Source organism: Camelus dromedarius, chromosome 33 (genome assembly GCF_036321535.1).
Source record: "Camelus dromedarius isolate mCamDro1 chromosome 33, mCamDro1.pat, whole genome shotgun sequence".
NCBI lineage: Eukaryota > Metazoa > Chordata > Mammalia > Artiodactyla > Camelidae > Camelus > Camelus dromedarius.
In genome coordinates this window covers 1,300,754-1,317,227 of record NC_087468.1, presented here as the reverse complement: position 1 = coordinate 1,317,227, position 16,474 = coordinate 1,300,754, and the positions used below count along the sequence as shown (strand labels likewise).

Genomic DNA, 16,474 nt, shown 5'->3' with positions numbered 1-16,474 from the left:
TATATGGAAGGAAAAAAAAACCCACAGAGGAGGGGGTGTGGTGTGGTTGGTTGTTGCAAACTTCTTGCTGTAGGAATTCTTTGTTCTTGCAGCTGTCCATGTGTGTCCCTGTAAACCTCCAACAATACAAAGGTTATTCTCTATTTTGCAACTTGCCATCTCTGCATAAGTGCGGAAGTGCTGACATCCTTAAAGGTCAGAGCCCAGAGAATAGGGTCTCCTGTAGATTTCAGGCTAAAGGCAACGTTGTTTCACAAAAGGTGCAGAGCTGGCAAGACTAAGCCTAGAAAACAGGGCACAGTGGTTAAATCTAAAGGAACAGACCCAATGTAGTGTCAGATTTTTTCTCCTCTGTTACAACCTGAAGCATTAGATAGAAAGATAGCCCGTTGTAAGGCATTCTTACACAGTCACATGTAGGACTTGGCTATGTCTTAAGTTTAGAGTTGAAAATTGCCCCTCAGAATTTTATACTATGAGACTCACAGGTTATGTAGAGGAAGAGGAGGCTGTATATACTGTCTTATTTTTAGGTATTAATTATTTAGTCATAGGTATCAGGAGAAAAGGAGACTGATCACCCTGCTTCTCTTCTTTTTTTCCACTCTTCTATGATAACTTTTATTCTTTTCTCTAACTTTCAAAATTCCACTGTTAGTAATGAAAGGTACAAAATGAGTTAAGAAAAGACTTATCAAAATCTTAAACCATTATTGTCATTAGGTCCTTTGAATTCTTTTTACCAGAGTTTGTCTCTCGGTGGGAAGAGGAGGAGTTTAATAAGGATGGAAGAGTGAACAGTGACTTCAGGTTTTCTCTTGTGGATGACTGGGTGAATAATCATGTCATGGCTAAAACAGCGGATCCTGGGAATAGAACTGGTTTTGTTGGGGAATATAATTAATTCACTTGGAGTTATGTTAGATGTGAATTACTTATAGAACAGTCTGAATGTCTATTTGGAAATTTAATATTCAGAAAAGAATTAAGGACAAAAGATAGATTTGTAAGTCACATGCATATGGGTAATAATTAAGTGAAGAGTCTTGATGAAATTATCCAGCCCTCTTCCCTAAAAAGAGAGCTTTTAAAAAAGAGGGCTAAAGATGGAGTCCTGAGATGAGGGATGTACCATAAAAGATGGAGAAGTAGCCATCAGAGTGGTGGAGAGAGGAAGGCGCTGTATGGAAGGAACAGTTCCCAGGAAAAGGGCTGTGTCAGATGTCTCACAGGGTGAAAAAAATTACAACAATTGAAGAAATTTAAAGGCTGGATTTGGCCACTAGGAAATTACTTTTTTGTTACAGCAGCTTTAACACAGGATATTGGAACACATATTGGATGGCAGAGTTGGAGGATTGAATTTCTGTGGAAGAAACACAGAAGATGAGGTGCTTGGTAGCATCAGGAGGCAAAGAAAGAAAGAGAGGCAGAGGAGAGAGAGAATCCTTACAAAATTATGTCAGTTTGAGAAATTTAGGAGTAGTTTTATCCAGTGCAGAGATTTGTTATGGATGGTAGGAAGAGACAATAACTAGTGGAGTGAGATTTTACAACGACCACGTCAGGACACATCTCTGCCTGCTGACAGGGGTTACTGAGCCTGCTGTGATTTCATGCTGGTGGGCTGTGCCACGTGCTAGCAAGTTTATATTTCACCCTGTCTTTATCACATCAAATTGTCCCACAGAGCCTTGTTCACCATTTCTGGTAGATTAAGGGATGATATTAGTGTTTTATATTTTCATGTATTTGTGTGGCCATGCTAGAGATTACATTTATTTCAACAGGTGTTTCTTATGGACAGAGCAGCAGTGACATTAAAACTCTACATCAGACGCATTGTCATGTAGCCCTTTCTTGGGAAGATGCAGATGAACAAGGAACTGAGAGTGATGCAGGGGGAAATACCGAGAGCTCACTGAAAGAGCATCCTCAAGAAGATGAACGGTCCTCAAAAACATCTCTACCACGGAATGTGGTAAAAGCTTCCTTTGAGACCCTCTCTGAACAGTTTACAGTGTGGTGTAGTTTAAATACAATTTACTGTACTGATTGTTTCTCAGTCTGTAAATTTATAGAGTTTGCTCAAATGGAATCTGGGAATCTTTGGTTTAACTATAAATTTAGAGCTGAACATAGGGTAAAATTTCAGTTCCTACTATAGTATGTCTTCCCAAGTTAAGAAATCATTTAAGTATTTTCACATTATTTATGCTTTTCCATGAACATATGCTAAAGTTATTTTTTAAATAGAGAATGGTATTTGGGATCAACTAAATAAATATTTAGTGTGTGTGTGTGTGTGTGTGTTTGTGTACACACATACTCATATATTTGATGTGTGCAGGGGGGATGGAGAGAAAATATATAGATATAGAATTCAGATATAAATACCTAAGAAGATTTTCTTGTACAAGCAGGTTTACAGTGGGAAACTGGGATTATTATATGTGCCATTTTATTAACTGTCAAACAGAGACAGTGTAATTTTGGTGGTAGTAGACATTAAATTAAGCAATTTACATAAAATTTTTGGTTGCTATTTTAACTTTTCTCCCCTCTTAGATCTGCCCACCGTAGAGGAGCTGATGACCTATCAGAATAGATTCCTTTGGGGTTGGTGGTTTTGATTTACAATCTGTCAGGTAAGAGTTTTTTGGAATGGATTGTGCAGGGTGTTTGTTTATTTCTTTGTTTTGTCACTGGAAACTTCTGGGGTCATTTGTCCTGTGTAGCCACCCCTAGTGAATGATTAATTGGTAGCTAGTATGAGTCTACGTGTGAGACACTCCTCTCTTCCCTTAATATTAGTCTTTATCAAATAGTTTATCAAAATTCTTCTAGTGCTAAATTTTTTTTTTAAATAGATGTTACTAAAAATGGTAGTAACATTAGGTAGGTAATCTTAAAGCTTTTCACTGAAAAAATAAAATCTCATCAGCTTTAATAGCTCAGGGACAGTTGATTCAAATGGTGAGAGAGAACATGGATTTTATTCTGTATATGAGTCATCCATTTGCTTCTTTTTAAACCAGTTAGTTTTGCACTTAATCACAGACCAGCCATCATCCCCCAGGGTGAGTTCATTGGTCACAAGATAGAGGCTTTGTGAAAACGTTCCAGCTCCAGTAGCTTTTAATGGAAGCTTGTGGGACCTTGCTGTCGTTCACCAGCGCAGGGTACCATATCACAGTAACCTTGTCATAAGACAAATGTCACATCCATTATCTCATGAGATCTGCACAAAAAGTAGGTCAGGCATCTTTATCCCCATCATTCAAGTGATGAGACTGAGGTGAACCAACTTAGTGGTGGGGTGCTCACAAGAACCGGATGATGACAGCTAACACTTTTACCCCTCGCTTACTGTGGGCTTGATACCGTGCTAGGTTCTTTACATATTAGATTTCATTTAATCTTACAGCAGCCCCATGAGGTATATATATTCCATTATCACCCCCATTTCATAGATAAGAAACCTAGACTTAAAGAGGTTAAATAAATTGTGCAAGATCACATAGACATAACTCAGCAATTTACTCTGTGAAATATTTCTGTGAAAAGCCTTTCATCCATTCCTGTGTTATTTGTTTGTGTTTTCAACAGACAAGTTTTTGAGCCCCTCCTTGAACCCTATGCTCATCATGAAATCCACCTGCAGTGATTTCCTGGCCTTGTTTGTACTGAATGTGCTAGTTGAGAGAAAGAGATGTGCTGTGGGTTACCGTAAACCCCATCTACTTGACTGCTAAGTCTAGCGTTCTCCCCTGGCCTGTGGTGCTAATTAGTGTTTTTACAGGGCCGATTGGGCTCCTTTATCACTGCTGTTTGTGGCTACACTTGTGTCACTGAAGAGAGTTTTCTACACATCTTGTGTCTTTGTTGGCAAAACTGACACCACTTTAGTAATGTGAATTCTAATTAGAGGTGTTTACATTTGTGTTTAAAAGCTGAAAACAAGTATACTCACATTAAAGGGATAACAATAATTATAGGAATGTCAGTAGTAGAAAGTTGAGTACGCATATCCAAAAACTCTTTAGTAAACCATAGGATAAGTAATCCTAGCTGCTGTAACAAATAATCCTTAAAATTTTAGTAGTTTAACATCATCAATTACTTATGTCTTGCTCACATCCTAATTCCCCGTGTCTCACTGGGGTTGAGGGTGGGATTCTGCTCCACATAGTCATTTAGGGACCCAGGAGGCTTTCTGTCATCAATACATGGTTTTGAGGTCCTCCTGGCCTCATCAGTCAATAAGGAAAGGAAATATATGGTTAGCATGTTTCCTTTTAACTGCCTAATCACAGAAGTGTTAACTCCCTTCAGCCCACATTGTGTTGGTAAGAACCAGCACATCCAGCTAAACTAGGTCCAAGAGGGCTAGGAAGTGTGGTTTGCTTGTGTGCCCAGAAAGAAACGTGAATGCATTTGGTAGGCATCTAGCCAGTCTCTACCAGAAACTTCCCTTCTAACAGCCAAATATCCATTCCACTCTTCCGTGAACAAAGACATACTCAGCCCTTCCCCAAAGCAAACAGCCCAGAGCCCCATTCAGAATGGTATCCACCTGGAAGACCAGGATTTCCAGGTGAAGCACAGTTCTCTGTCAGGTTTCAGTGTAGCTCCTCATTGTCTACTAATCAGTGAATTAAAAGGCAAGTTTCATCCTCCCTTCCCCACCCCAATGTGATGGTGAGACTAAGACTACTCCTAATCAGAAAGGAAAAGGGTGAGGAAGCTACAGCAATCAGTAGTGCAGCTTTGAGGTCCACTGAAAGTCCTTATGAAGACCCCCTACCTTCAAGTTGGGCATTTTCCTTAATTAGGCCATTATTCTGCTCTTATGGAGGAACTACTTTATAAATATATTGTTCCGTGTAGCTCCTGGTTCCAGTGGTCTTGTGTTTCTTCACCACTGGCTTCAACTGAAGTGGGTAACAGGGGGAGGGGATGCCCATCTTTGAGGATACACGCTTTTCTCCATCCAATTTCTGCCTGCACGTAGGTGGTTGTAAGGCTTCCTGACAAGTCTCTAGCCTTTTTTTTTTTTTTAAGTAGAGTTGTGGTTTCTTTGTCATCTTTGTCATTACAGCTCCTTCAGAAAGTTTTTTAGGCTTCTGACCTATTTGGGTCCAGTCAGTCCCATGTGCTAGTAACTACATTTAAAGAAAATTAGTTTTTTTTTCCTCTCTCAGTTTAATTGCAGCTATCTGGTTATTATGAGGAACAATAATGTTAAGTTTGAAGATGACACCTCTAACGTGATATTGGCATTGCCAAGGAACTGAGTTACTCCTCAACCAAGAATTCTCATGAAATCTTACTTCTTCATAGCATTTTTCAGTGCTGAATCTTAACTGTTTGAGTCCAGATGCAGAGAGTGAACCTAAGAGGCCCTGAGTTTCTAGACTCTGTTCCCTTGGATTCCTTTTTTAAAGACCAGCTCATTCTGTCTTGAGCTCATTTTTTTCCTGCAGTATCTTGTCAGCAGTAGCCAGTAGTTGCTGGCACTTCAACACTCCCTGTCCTCTCCTACCGTTCTCAGACTCTGCTGAGGACCCTAGGTTCAGGAGCCAGTCGTTGGCCTTAGAAACCACTGTGGGTGACAGCTTAGCAAATGTTTTGTCACTTTTCATAAAATGTGAGTTTGCCCCCTCTCCAGCCTCTAGTATCAGTTTCCTTGCCACCCAGAACCTAACCACTAAGCCCATGACATGTATTTTAGCTTCTGGTCACCGTCGCCTCACATTCTAAAGGCTGGAACTTGTGATGGTCCCGTGTAGACTGGAGGTGGAGTGGAGTGCGGTTCAGCTGGTGCGGGGCACATATGGGGAGCAGTTAGTGAGTGGCCGGCCGGGTTCTGCCACCATGAAGAAGGAAGAGCTCTTAGGTTTTCTGATGATTCCAGCTACTTCTCAGAGTTATTTCTAGCAATTATTGAGAAGCCAAACTACCTTATATGAATTGGTAGCCTCTTAAACTTTTCTTTAATCTTATTTTGTAAATTACAAAATTAGGTGACCTCATTGACCATGATTAAGGTAATTTGAAAATGACAATATCTGTATTTTTTGAGCTCCCATAATATGCTGATGTTTACCCATATTTATAACATCTCCTTAAAGGATATTTCTCATATTTTAAAAATGCAGTGTTCTGAAATGTCACATTGCATTTAAGTGTTTTAAGCCACAGAAATGATTTCATTTAAAAATCCTAGTGATTTTGTTTTAAGACTTCGTATACTGTGATGAAATTCATGCATTTTAACATTTATATTTTATGCTTCATCAATATAAATTAAGGTTGCTTCTTTAGTTTCTACTGGAAATGTATGAAATGTTTTTCCTGCCTCAAATGTATGTTGACTTTATAATATGGATAAAAGATATATTACAAAAGGGCCACTTAGAAATTCATTTTTTATGTTTCTTAAACAAAAGCAATCTCAGTCTTGTTTGGTTTGGCTTTCCTTTGAACTATTTCTTTGAATAAACCATGAAATCCCTTATATTATACTGTATTAATATTATTATCTGAAATTTAAAACAATTATGTAACACCATGTGAGTATACTCTGTTAACCAGAATTGTAAGTAATATATTTAACATTAATGACCTAATCTGAGAGTTACAGGTATTAAATATATTTTTTAGTATTATATGTTAATAATATAAATGTTTCCATGTATATCATGTGTATACATATATAATAATAAAACTAATATTTGAGGAGTCATATAGGGCTCATTCTCTGTGTCCTGTTTTGTCTATAGTGACAAGAAACTGGCTGAGAATAAAGAAACTGAATTTGTTAATGCTTTACCCCTTAAGATGAATCCAAATTTTATGTCTCAAGAAACAAAATGTGAACCAATTTTTGGACAAAAATGAATAACATATAGTTTTACAAAAGTCAACAAATGAAGGTACGGAAAATAACTGTCCAAGAGTAAATACTGTGGAAGAACAAATAGATAAAATGTACCTTGATATTTTGAAGAAAAAAATACCTGTTTGTCCTTGATTATTACCCCAGGATGACAAAATACATAAGGTAAGTGTCTATAGTTTATATTGATCAGACATAGTGATCAATGAAGTTACATAAATACTGCTGATAGGTATGTACTTTGTGAGCCAGTGGGACTGATTACAGAGTAACCTCCAAGTGGATCCTGGGCATCTGTGAGCAGTAGCTGTTACAACACCCTGTTGTCCCCAGATTTAAAAATGCCACTGTAGCATTAGCTTTCTTTTAGAAGCCACTCTTTACATTTTTTATTTTTTAAGTACACATAGTCCAGAATTTGAGTAGCATAAGAAAATTAAGTTTATTCTGGTGCCTTTTATTCAATCTTACCAGTAGTCTGTGTTGTGCAAAAGGAGGTGAGTTGGCATTTCATATAAATGCTGTTAGCGACTGTTGAGAAACTTATACATCTCTGTTCCTTGTTTCTGTGTTCTTGATTTATTCTGTTTTATAGACACATGACCACAGTATTCCATTTTTATTTTATGGTTTTGATTTATGTGTTTACCATAAACTAACCATAAATTATCTCCAGTTCCTTGTGGAAAAAAGCAGAGTGCTGATCAGTTTTTACCTTGAGAAATCTGGAGAAAAAAGATAAGATTTTAAGTCATTTCAATTATGTTCTTCCCCACTCTCCTCCATGATCATTCTTGTAATTACATGTCTTGCTTTCTGGCAAGCCTATTTTGTTTTATTATTTTGCTATTTTTGCTCCTGACTTTGAAGATGTGCTTCAGAATACTAAAATTCTGATGAATTAGGCTTGGAGAACTTGAATGTTGTGGCTCACCTTCTACAAACTGTGTTCTTCAGTAAGCAGTATGATTTTGCCATCTGTTAAATCATATTTACAACTGTCACTGATCTTTAAGTACTGAAGAATTTGTACTTGTGAACAGACTCTTAGATCTCAGCTGTGTTCCGGAGAAGCAGGGGCTGGTTGGTACACAGCTACCACACAGGAAGGCCAGACATGCCCCTCCTTTATTTAGAGAAAACCCCAGAGTGGATTATGTGCATCAGTTAGGAGCTCAGGCTAAGGCAAACCCAGTTCACCATTCAAGACATTTTCTACTCTTGAAAAAAAACTTCAAAGGACACTGCGAATAGCAAATACTTGAGATCCATCCCTGCCTCAAATCAAGCCAGGAAAAAAGGTAATTATACACACTTTTCATAATAAAATTCTGTACATATATTATTTCATTTTCCTTATTCTCTACTTTCCCTGTTTCCTTGTCTCCTTCTGAGAACTTTCCTTATTTGTAGAAAAAAATTAATCTTAAGGTGCTACATTCCATCTCTGAAAGACAGATTCAGTTCACTTCAGTTCAGGGAGTTTGTCATCACTAATTCTAGGTTTTCCTGAATGAGACCCAGAAAGTATGGGAGGTGAATATAAGATAGGAGAGCCAAACCCCTCCTCATCTGGTTGGCTTTGTAATATCCAAAATGTTTGCCAGAAAAGAGCTATAATTCAAAATGCAAAGGGTAACATACAAATGAAGGTGGATACAGAGAGAAATATCTGGTTGTGAGTTCAGTCTAGTGTTGGAGAGACCGGATGTTTTATCAATCACCTGCATGCATTTATACAGCACCTCTGTTAGTTATTTCCTGGTGGAGTCATCCATCTTGGCGGGAGGAAAGGGCAGTTTCCCACGTAGGAGCCCATGCCACTATTAATAGGAGTAGGAACTCTCAAGTCAGACCAGCGTCTCTGCTGCCTTTAGACTCCAGCGGGGCTGGGAGAGCAGTAGAGCCAGAAGTAATTCATGCTTTCCTTTGTGGTTCAGCCAAATAGGGAACCGAGCCCATCGCTGCTGCCTGCTGTGACAGAGGAGAGCTAGCCTCACTGGGAAACTCATTTCCAGCTTAAAGTGCCTCCCCTGCCTTTCCCTGCAGCGATCCATCCCGGGACCACCTGGACTGTATTAGAATTCTTTCAGCAGTGAAGTCTCTCCTCTTCTGTCTGTGTGGCTGTGCATCCCCTGCAGCAGCCTGTGTATGTCAGATGTAAGGCTCTTCTCTGTCCGCGTACAGGAGAGCAGCAGGAGGGGTGGCTGTTCTGTACGCACAGGAATCAGGTTCTGCTGGCTTAATGCAGCATCCTTTTCTCCTGTTCTTAACGTGGAGACCTCAGATCCTTTCCCCTAACAGCTGCCTTGTGTTCTCTTACTTTCTTTTCCTTTTCTGTGGAGCAACTGCTTGTGCTGCTGTCATCTGTTCATTGTTGTTAATAACTAACCCTCCGCTGGATCTAGTGCTTAATGTTAAGAAAAACACTCGGAACATTTCCCAAATTTTAGAATCATCAAGAGGAGTGTGAAAGTTTTTCATTAATGTTTTAGGAGTATTCATCCTGTCTGTACCTTTGAGAGCAAGAGAATGAAGTTTTGTTTTTAATATTACTTTATTATATTTATTTTAGATAAACTAACCCCCAACATTTTTGAAGTTTACTTTATCCAAATTCATTCATATAACAAGTGTTTTTGGGCACCGACCTGGGTCTAGGCACTGTTGGATGCCCTCCAAGTACATTGGTAAGCAAGAGAGTGCCACCTCCCCTCCCCCATCTCATGGAGCTGTCATCTGATGAAGAGAGACAGACACTTAACAATAAGAATACAAATGAGTAAATAATGTTACATGTTAAGGGGAAATAGAAAGCAGAGCAAGCGTGTCAGTGGTGGAGTCCAGCAGGTCACCATTTGAAATAACATAAGGTTGGCCTCGGTGAGAGAGCCCTTTGAATGAAGACTTGTAAGAGGAATTGGGATTGGCTGTGTGGATGTGTGGGGGAAGCATATTCCAGAAAAGTGAAACAGTCAGTGCAAAAGTCCTGAAGAGGGGGGAATGCCTGGCATCTTGGGGATCAGCATAGAAGCCCACATGGCTGGGGCAGAGTGGGCAGAGAGGTGAGGGGGAGGGGAGATCGGGCATCACAGGGACAGGCACGGTCAGCTTTTCTAGGGCATGAAGCAGCCTTGGGCTTTCACTCAGTGTGGAAAGGTGAGCTCCTGGGAAGCTGTGAGCATGGCAGTGACTTCACCTGATGCATCCTTTAGACAGAGTCCTCGGGCTGATGTCATTGACTGTATTCACACAATACAGACCCACACCATAGGGGCACAGGAAGAAGCACGAGACCAGTTAAAAGGGGATTTGAGGAATCTGGGCTGGGAGTGATGGGCTCGATCCAGGGTGGTGGCAGTGGTGGTAATGAGGAGCTATTGGATGGGGTTGTATTTAGAAGACAGAGTCGAAAGTCTAAAAGGTTTGTTCGGGGTTGTGAGAGAGGCATCATGGATGATGGCAGGGTTTGTGGTTTGAGCAGCTGGAAGAATGTGGTTCCTCTCCAGCTGGGACGGAGGGTGAGGTAGAGTGGGCTTGGAGGTGGAGAGAGGACCAGGAGTTGAGCTGCTGAGATGCTAACTTTGAGATGGATGTCTGTTCTGTGTGCAAGTGGAGATGGCAAGGAGGCGGTTAGATGAGAGAGTCTAGGGCTGAGAGGGAGGTGTGGACTCTAGGTATCAAGAGTTGTTAAAAATGAATATTTTTGAAGCCATGGGTTTTTTAAACTGAACTATAACGGGCTTACAGTATTGTGTTAGTTTCAGGAGTACAGCAAAGTGAATCCGTTTTTTTGCAGATTATATTCTGTTATAGGTTGTTACAAGACATTGGGTAGAGTTCCCTGTGCTGTGTGGTAAATCCTTGTCGCTGAACTATTTTATGTACAGTAGTTTGTGTCCATTAATCGCATACCCTTGATTTCTCCTTCCCCCCACCTCCTCTTGTTAACCACAAGTTTCTTTTCTGTCTGTGAGTCTTTCTGCTTTCATATATGTTCATTTGTGTTATTTTTGAGAGTCCCCATGTAAGTGATACAGTTTTTGTCTTTCTCCATCTGACTTACTTCATTACACATTATATTCTCTGAGACTTGACAAAGCTTATCAAGGGAGCATATCTGGAAAGAAGAAGAAAACCAAGGCCTGAGCCCGGGGCGTGCTGACCTAAAGAGGGCAGGAGGGAGAGGGCTAAACTGCAAGGACAGAGCAAGGTTGAGGCAACCTGAGCATGTGCACTCCTGAAGCCACGTGGGGAGAATATATAGAGGAGAGTAGATCTGCTGTGTCCGCTGCTGCTGAGAGAGATGAGGACTGACAGCTGACCTTGGAGTTTAGCAGGAAGGAGGCCATCGGCACTGGACAAGCAGTTTCTGTGGGCAGGTGGCTGTGAAAGGCAAACTGGGAACAGAAGAAGTGGAATTGGCTACTTCAAGGTATACACTTCCTGGAGGAAAGGGTGTAAAATGTGGGGGGGCAGTAACTGGCAGGAGGGTGGAGTCAGCAGGAGCCTTTTATTTTGCCTTGTTTTGAATTTAATGAGAGAAATCATGGTATGAATGAACAATAGAATGTTTGCACTTTTTGGAAAGATGCAGTAGCCGGGAAGAAGTGCATGATAAGGGGAGTCGTAGAGCAGAGTCCTCGAGTGGAGGGGTTGTAATGGGGTCCAGGGCACAGTGGGAAGGTTGGCTTCAGGTAGGAACATGGGCAGTTCATCTGTGGAAAAGCAGAAAGGAGGAGGGGAGAGGTGGGTGTGGGTACTGGTAGGGGCAGAATTGGTGAGGGATGGGGGTGATTTCCTCCGGTTGCCTCCACTTCCTCTGAGAAGTAAAACATGCTGTGATGAGGCGGCAGTGAGGATGGGGCCAGGATCCTGGAGGGGAGCAGGTGTGGGGAGCTCTCCTGGAGGGCTGGGCTCCCAGCAGCAGGAAGTCTGCTCCAAGTTGGTGACCGTGAATGTGAGCTGGGACCAGACAGGCAGGGGTGTGTATGTGTGTGTGTTGTGTGTATCTATGAGTGCACGGCCACTTTCTCCCACACAACTGCAGGTGTTGGTAGTTGTGTAGTTGGATTTACCAAGAGGACTGGTTTTGCCAAATGAGTGCAGCGGACTGAGAGAGGAGCAGGAAGGAGCTGCCTGTGTGTATAGGATGTAAGTGGAGTCATGAAGGAAGAAGAGACATTGGGGGTGTGGACAGTGTGAGACACACAGGATCAACAGAGTGTGTCCCAGGGGCCAGAGCGCTGTGGGCATCCAGGTGCCAGAGGGCACACCTGGTGGTGGGGGAGTAGGACTGCCAGAGAGCAAATGCCTAAGGCTGAGATTCGGGCGTGGTTGTGTTACTGGTAACAGAAAAAGAACTGGAAAACCCGTGGGAGATAGCAGCTGGGGCGGAGAGATGAGCACAGGGAAGGAGTTGAAGGGCCTCTCGTGCGCAGTTGGAAATTACTAAGAGTGAAGCCAGATGTCAGGTCACAGTCAATGGAAATGAGGGGGATGGCATAGAGGTTGATAGGTGAAGGCAACAATATTTTTAATGAGCATTTTCCCTGACTTCAAAATTTCATAGTATTTGCGACTGCCAAAATAAATAAAAACACATCACTAAAATTCATATTTATGTAAGTACAATGGCAAACTAAGATTATCTGTTTTTGTACTGATCTAATTTTTCTCATTAGAGTCTCTGTTAAGTAGGATTTTTTTTTTTAAATCTCTGTCTTTTTGTTGGAAAATTGCCCAGAGTGATTTTAGTTTTATTCCAAAGAACTGGAATTCCTTGGGGGTCGTTGTTACTTGTGACAGGATGGGTGTCAGAGAAGCAGCCTCTGAGCCGGAGGCGCATGTACAGAAAGTCTAGAGACTGTACTTGGCATCAGCACTGGTTCCGAGGGAGCAGCCTCTCGTGACTGGAGCTGACGCCAGTTCGAAGGCTTCACTTTTTCACATAACCAGGAAGCCTGGGCCAGTTAATTCAGAGCTGGCACCTGTGCAAGGAACCAGACCCCCTTCTTTCCTGCTGCAAAATCCCTAGTCTGTGACTTTAGTCTTCCTTGTCACAAGATGGCTGCACAACCTCCAGCCCTTGCAGGAGGAGGAGAGGTGAAAGGTAAAAGGTCCATGCCTGTTAACTCAGCAGCATAATCAGAAAAGTAGTCGCTGTCCTGGATGCCTTGTGTTGGAAATTTTTGCTTTCATCTTACTAGTCAGAACTTTGATCCTGTGCCCCTGCCCCACCGCATGTGCATTGGTCCAGGGAGAGAGGTGTTTTTAACTGGCACATTGCTGCCCGGTGCAAAATTTTAGTGGGGAGGAAGAGGAGGTTGGCAGCTAGCAGTGTCTGCTGTGTGGTGATTTTACTTTCTATTCTAAATTAATTTTCTTTGACTTGTCGACTCATGTATCTATTTTTAGATTAGTATGTTTATTGTCACAAAAGAAATAGTTGCTCATTAGTTAAACTCAAAAATACAGAAAAGTAAAAAGGAAGCAATAATTTAGCCAGAAACAGCTGGTGTCATAGTGGGTGAGCCTCATTCCATGCCTCTTGTGTGTGTGTCCTTCTGCAGATGGAAGGAAGCGGGATGACAGCTGGAAGGAAGGAGAAAGGCAGGCACGTGGACAAATAAAAATGGATGAAGCATTGTATAAGAACAGATCACACTTTGTCAGTTCTTTTAAATAAAACATTAGGTTTCATTTTACTTAAATCTGTAAGAAGAAAAAGAAACTTCATCCTGAGAAATGTTACACCCGCAAAAGGTCCCTTCAAGAACATAGATTATGAAAACCCCTGAAAGACTGCCAAAGCCGTATTATTTTAAGCTGCATTTTCTAATTTTATACACTATCAATTTTCCCTTCTACTAAATATGTAGTAAACCTCTTATATCCCCTACTTGCATGACTCCTACCATTTTTGTTGGTTTTATTTTTAATAACAATATTGTTTATAAATTTATATTATATACTATACATAATACATGTGTTATATATAATATAATATATATTTATATATGATTATATTATTTATAATCAATACATTTATTATATGCTCTCCAGTAGTTGTAATTCCCTTAAGCATTTAAATGTGGATCTTGGTTCTGGTTATTACAGAGCCAGAATGCTTTTCACCAGTCCATTAGCCAATGCTCCTCCATTCTGGAATTATTTTGATTGCCTTATAATTTGACTGAATTTTATGAATCCATTGTTTTTTTTAAGAAGGGCTCAGAAGTCCCAAATTCTGCAGTGTTTTTATGTTTGAATTTTATATCTAAGCAACTTTTCTTTCCTGTGTAAAAGGAAAAGATGCTGTCCATGTACAATTATTGAAAATAACAACTTAGGTCAAAATGAAGAACTCAGGAAGGGAGAATTCTGGTGTGAAAGCACTGGCTGACTGCAGCTGGAGCAAGAACCACCTGCCACACTCATGGCCACCGGGTCCTGGGAGAATCACCGTGCTGGCAGGTCTGACCCCTTCACTGGCCATGTTAATGGTCCTCCAGTGACTTGGAGGGATTAATGGCCTGATTTTACAATGACTCAAACAGATCCTTTATGATGCTTTAAGAGGTTTCTACAGAGAACCTTCTACATCAAACTGTCCAATTAAATATGATTATTACTCTATAAGGAAAACCTGGAAAAGATTCAAAGGAAATCTTGGGGTGAGGTACTTTTGGGGACTTGTTTCTTCTTTTGACTTTTCTGTAGTTTCCAAACCTTTAAGAACCGTTTCACTTTTAATGACAAAATAAACTTTACATTTAAAAAGTTAATATCCTAAAGAAATTATGTTAAAAAATTTTTAATTCTTCACTTATCTCGAAGGCAGTCAGGGAAACGTTCACTGGGAGTTCAGTTCAGGACCTGTAAGGTTTGAATACAGGCCTCCAGATCTTTTCTAGGGATTTCCCTGAAACTTTTTTTTTGTATTATTAACTGAATAATTATTGGCCTTAGAACTATTTCTGCTGTTTGGGGATATATGAGGTAACTTAAAAGCCAAAAATTTGACCAAAATATACACGAATAACATTTTTTCTAATGTAATGTATGATATCACAGTATTAGAGCAGGATTATCTTTTTTTAATCAAACTTATACTAGTTGTTATAGTTTCCATGCAATTTACATTATTCCAGTGATACTATACCTTGATATAATTTATATAGAAAAATGTGATTTAAAGCCCACTTAATCTGAACTAAAATGCTTCATAAAGTTATCAGCTGCTCTTTGATTCCTCTTTTAGATACTTTTAGTTATTGCTGTGAACATTTAAAAGAATAATGTGATGAAACCTGAAATTATCCTGATCCACATTCTCCTCAAATGTATTTAGCTCCATGTGTCATTGGACAGGAGCCTTGGGTCAGTTGGCCTCTGAGTCAGATGGAGTGGAGGCCGGTACCGGGCAGGGGTCCTGCGTGCGGGGTCCTGCGTGCAGGGGAACAGCTGTGTGGGGGCACTTTTTACGCACCAGCCTGCTGTGAGATCCTCACTTGTCTTAGCGCTCCCGTTGTATTAGTGCTTCTTGTTACATAATTGCTGAATACACATTCAAACGTAGTTTGTATTTGTGGTGCTTTTATCTATTGTTTTATAATATTTAGGAATATCTGGAGCAAGACTCACTAAGCCCGCTGCTCCAGCTTCCCACGGGGAAAGCTTCGTGGCTCCCCGAGAAGTCTGAGGGCCCGAAAGAAACTGATTCCTGTGTTCAGTTTCTGAACGTAGGTGTTGAATTTCACAGTAATATTCATAATGGTTGTATGGTCTATAATTATATGTTGAAATTAAGTTATAAAAAATGAAATACATGAAATTTCTTCTGCACTGAGTGATACTGCAGTCATTCAGTCTTATTGAACATTTATTGATTTTTCTTGTGTAGTAGAACATTGTTAACCGTGTCATTTTCATTCTTTATGGTTTTTTCCCTAGCCCCCATGTTGAAATCTAATATATAGCTCTACATACTGAAGTAATGCTTTTCCTTAAAAGGATTCTTCAGGATACGGTGGTGGGAACAAGGAAGCAGAACTGACTATGTTTGAAAGAGTTCAGGAAGCAGAGGGAAAATGCAGAGGGGCACAAGCTCTCAGGGAGCGGATTAAAGTCACATTCTCAGAAAAAAGAGTTGGAAGATAAGACGGAGGAACTACAAAGACAGCAGGAAAATGAAGTCTTCAAAATGAGTCAAGACAATTATATTATTTGAGCCAAGGTACTAGACACATTGTCCTATTTTTCCTTTTATTTATGAAAAATGAAATTGTACTCCCTGCTAAATGCACTATCATCTACTGTCCCCATGGCTCTTTGACTTGATGCATTTGCCGCAGCAAACATGAACATGGTTCCCGAGAGTGCCTTCTAAAAGAAGAGCCTAAATCAAACTCCTGGGGGAAAAATCAGAATTTAAATTGACTCATTTTGATAGTTCTCTTGTTAGCAGTCCTTTTTGAAAATAAATCCCTTAGTTCATGGTGACTTTTGTGAACGAAAATACTACAATGTGAATGAAATTACTGCAACCATATCAGTAAACAAAGAATGCTG

At 40.4% G+C, this 16,474-nt stretch overlaps 1 long non-coding RNA gene across 5 annotated transcripts in view; it reads left to right on the top strand.

Moving 5' to 3' along the window:
• Nucleotides 1–16,474, top strand: part of LOC135319840 (uncharacterized) — a 63,105-nt gene that overhangs the window by 28,914 nt on the left and 17,717 nt on the right. For 3 of the 5 annotated variants that reach the window (XR_010378735.1, XR_010378733.1, XR_010378734.1), the window contains exons 1-3: nucleotides 14,180–14,377; nucleotides 15,526–15,645; nucleotides 15,917–16,139. This is a non-coding gene — a long non-coding RNA (uncharacterized LOC135319840). Of the gene's footprint in view, nucleotides 1–1,790; nucleotides 1,982–2,568; nucleotides 2,649–6,785; nucleotides 6,939–14,179; nucleotides 14,378–15,525; nucleotides 15,646–15,916; nucleotides 16,140–16,474 lie in introns of those variants that run through there. The other 2 variants (XR_010378736.1, XR_010378737.1) reach the window with 1 other exon arrangement.